Source organism: Anomaloglossus baeobatrachus, unplaced genomic scaffold (genome assembly GCF_048569485.1).
Source record: "Anomaloglossus baeobatrachus isolate aAnoBae1 unplaced genomic scaffold, aAnoBae1.hap1 Scaffold_109, whole genome shotgun sequence".
Classification (NCBI taxonomy): domain Eukaryota; kingdom Metazoa; phylum Chordata; class Amphibia; order Anura; family Aromobatidae; genus Anomaloglossus; species Anomaloglossus baeobatrachus.
Window position 1 is genome coordinate 1 of NW_027441879.1, and position 4,246 is coordinate 4,246.

At 47.2% G+C, this 4,246-nt stretch overlaps 1 long non-coding RNA gene across 1 annotated transcript; it reads right to left on the reverse strand.

Moving 5' to 3' along the window:
- Positions 1-235: 235 nt before the first annotated feature.
- LOC142260455 (uncharacterized) lies at positions 236-1,405 on the reverse strand. Its single transcript, XR_012728658.1, has 3 exons — positions 1,255-1,405; positions 945-1,125; positions 236-313 (listed from the first exon to the last, which is right to left on the reverse strand). It is a non-coding gene; the product is annotated as an uncharacterized LOC142260455 (long non-coding RNA).
- Positions 1,406-4,246: the final 2,841 nt, after the last annotated feature.

A 4,246-nucleotide genomic window follows, 5' to 3' on the forward strand; every position in this document is an offset into this window, starting at 1 on the left:
GGAAACACATCCTGAGAAACATCGGGATCTTCTTGTTTACAGTCCTGTGGGAGAAGAGGACGGGGACATCTCTCTGGTGTTGTCCTCTTACCTGGATAGACCTGGAGGAGACACATACAGGGGACTGAATTCATTTCCTTACATACAGATAATTATAGGCCGTGTGTATTTAGTCCTGTCTATTACCTGGTGATGATGAGTGGGGCTGGGGAACCTCCATCATGACGTCCTTGTACAGATCTTTGTGTCCTTCTAAATACTCCCACTCCTCCATGGAGAAATAGACGGTGACGTCCTGACACCTTATAGGAACCTGACACATACAATGATACCAGAAATATCTATAAAACTGACCCGCACATCCAACAAATGTGAACTGGTGCTAACTGAAAAAACATAGTAACTATAAAATGCATACAGCTGCACACTGAAAAAGCCAAAAATGAACAAGGGACTGGCTCTGCATTACTGCAAAAGAGAGATATTTAGTTTATGTATTGGCCAATGCATGTAAGCCCGGAGACCAACGGCAAGGTCAGTTTTTTAGATATTTCTAGTGGAGTCTCTTTCTGACTGAGCACTCCGCACTAAGACCTGGCTGTGTTCATAACCATTGTAGCAGGAGCCTAGCTGCCCATACATGGAGGTTTGTAGTCCAAATAATGGCATTTGCCCAGACATGGATGTTTTTAACCTAGATAGTGGCATTTAAGTTAGGTTCCCGGATTACAGAGCTATACCTTGCCGTTGGTTTCCAGGCTTATATGCCTATACATAAACTAAATATCTCTCTTTTGCAGTAATGCAGTGCCATATTTTCCTTTGTTCATTTTTGGCTTTTTCAGTGTGCAGCTGTATGCATTTTATACATACAATGATACCGTCACCCCCCGATCCCTTCATAGCGTTACTGTATAATGTCCCAGCATTCCCAGCAGTGTCACCTCTCCAGTCAGCAGCTCAATCATCTTGTAGGTGAGTTCTAGGATCTTCTGGTCATTGATGTCCTCATGTATCGGGGGGTGAGGTGGAGGCCCCGTGATTGGGCTCAGGGGGTCTTCCCCATCCCTCAGACACAGGGGCCTGACAGCGCTCACTAGAGGTCTTCTTCACTACTGTGTAATCCTGGTTATGGAGAGAAACAGTAATAAATCTCACTCCAGACATTTCCAGAGTCCTCACCTCTCCAGTTCTGTCCACCTGTTATTCCCATAGATAAGAATGATGTAATGTGACGTCATCAGAATCTCTCACCTCTCCAGTAAGCCGGAAGAGGATCTCTAGGGTGAGGTGTAACGATGTCCTCTCCGCCATCTTGTCCCTATCCATATCCATCCTTGATGGGGCAATCAGGAGAATTCTCTTATATAGAAGATCTCCACTGAGAGGATCCGATATTGTAGGGATCTGAATGGGGAGAAGATGACGATGTAACATCATAAAGAATCCGCTGTAATAATACAATTACTGGATATAACCGTTCACTAGATAGGGATGATTGCCGCGCTGCCATGAGGAGTCCAAGACTATAGCCTGCTTTACACGCTGCAATTAATCGTGCGATCGCACCCGCCCCCATCGTTTGTGCGGCACAGGCAATTTGTTGCCCGTGTTGCACAAAGTCAGTAATCCCCGTCACACATACCTCCCGAGTGACCTAGCTGTGGGCGGTGAACATCCTCTTCCTGAAGGGGGAAAGACGTTCGGCGTCACAGCGACGTCACACAGCGGCCGGCCAATAGACGCGGAGGGGCGGAGATGAGCGGGACGTAAACATCCTGCCCACCTCCTTCCTTCCGCATTGCCAGCGGGACGCAGGTAAGCTGTGTTCATCGTTCCCAGGGTGTCACACGGAGCGACGTGTGTGCTGCCTCGGGAACGATGAACAATGGCGCACAGAAGATTATGCAATTTTTTAGAAAATGAGCGATGTGTCAACGAGCAACGATAAGGTGAGTATTTTTGCTCGTTAACAGACGCTCGTAGCTGTCACACGCTAAGATATGTCAAATGGCGCCGGATGTGCGTCACTAATGATGTGACCCCGACAACATATCGTTGGATATATCGTAGCGTGTAAAGCTCGCTTTAACTCTGCTGCCTTATTACAATGAATGGATCCTTTGGGGGTTTCATCTGAACCATGTAATTTGAAGAATTAGGCTGCTTTCACACTACGTCTTTTTAACATGCGTCCTGAACGGTTTTTTGCTGCAAAAGCGGATCCTGCTTTTACAGCAGAAAATGCATGCAAACGCATGTCTTATTTTGCAGGATCCTGTCACTGGATGTTTAGGGGTGAGCATTGGAGTCATGTGATCGGGAGTGAGGGGAACTAAACGTGCCAGACTGGGAGCCGGCATCTGACAGCTGCGAGGCTCATAACCAAGGTAAACATCGGGTATACTTGCTTGGATACCCGATATTTACTTTGCGTTACGAGCGTCTGCAGCTGCTAGGAGCCGGCTCCCTGCACCCGTTACCAACGTAAACATCGGGTAACTAAGATAAGTGGTTACCCGATATTTACCTTGGTTACGAGTGTCCGCAGCTCTCAGGTGGGGGAGGAGGGAGGGGGAGAGACAGAGAGAGAGGGAGGAGAGAGAGGGGAGAGAGACAGACTGATCACGGAGGCTGGCTTCTGGGCATGCTCAGTAGAGCAAGCAGGATCCTGTCCTATCAGCACGCCAGCGGTCACATGCGTTTGCGTGCTGTTTAGTCAGGATCCCAACAATTTGCAGAAGTTGGACGCAGCTCAAAAAACGCTACAAGTAGCGTTTTTGAAAGATGTTAAAAAACTGCAAGTCGCTGGATCCTCACTATAACGCACGCAAACGCAGGTGAACGCATGTTAACGTGAGTCCATTGCAAATGCATTGAAATGAAAACTCATTTGCACTGGATCCGTTTCTGCGTTAAAAAAACGTTCAGGACGCATGTTAAAAAGACGTAGTGTGAAAGCAGCCTTACATGTAAACCTGTCATGCTAATAGGTTGAGGAGAAGGGTGTAGCCTCACTGTGCCCCTGAACCAGGCTTATCCGGAGGGGCATCATTAAGTGCCTACCCAGTCATCACCAGAGCCTCTGAGGTTGGACTTTGCTGACAGTAGGCACCAAGTTACCAATACAGGGCAGTCCCTGGTTGTTGTGTTTCACCAAGAGGCTGTGTATCATGAGAAAGATGGGGTGGGAACCACTGCCTCTAGGGAAGAACAAGAAGGATAAACCCTGTCACTTACTCTGAGCAACCCTGAGATCCCCGATGTCCCAAGACAGGTTCTCTCCTCTTATGTGGCAATCACGTGTCTATCCCTGTCTTATCCTAATCACAACCGTGTCTAGGGAGCAGGGGAGGAGGAACACTAGTCCTGCTTTGTGATAATGACACAAAAGGAAAACGACAAACAAAGGAAAAAGAAACTGCATTCCCAAACAAGAAGTGGTAAAAAAGGTGGGATGGAAAGAGAAATGAATAAAAAGGGAGATGATCAATAGGAAGACACCAAAGAAAACTTCCAGGCAGCAATCTCTAGGATCAAATTCAAAACAATTTCTCCTCCCATGGCTCTCACCTCCATGCCAGCACCATGTGAAAAGCAAGTTATCACTGGCAACTACTGAGGTAAAAGTGGTGAGTACTGGGGGAGTGCAAAAATCAGAACAGCTGAGACATCTCAGGATGGTAAGCCAAGAAAGACACAAGAGTCTACTTAACCCTAGCAGCACCAGCACAAGGATAGTCTGCACAGCTACATGGAAGGCAAAGAAGATCCAACTAGTGCTGGCGTGCGCTGCGACCTTCTGACCCATGGGATAGGGGTGACCTCTCTGTCCGATAACCTGGTGTCAAAACCCTGATGTAAGTGCTCAGTATAGAAAACGTGGATAATAGTGATCCAAAAGTCACAGCTAGATGGAGACGTCAAATCTATGATCAGCTCTAATCCTGCCATCTCCACAGCTCTCATTACACAAGTATAAAACATATAATACTGGAGGATAAAACAAGACTGAGCACAAGACCTTCACAGCCGTCTACACATCATAGGGAGATTTCATGGCACCTTCTCTCCATCTACCCTGATGATCCTGAGGAACATCGGGATCTTCTTGTTTACAGTCCTGTGGGAGAAGAGGACGGGGACATCTCTCTGGGTGTTGTCCTCTTACTGGATAGACCTGGAGGAGACACATACAGGGACTGAATTCATTCCTTACATACAGATAATTATAGGCCGTGTGTAT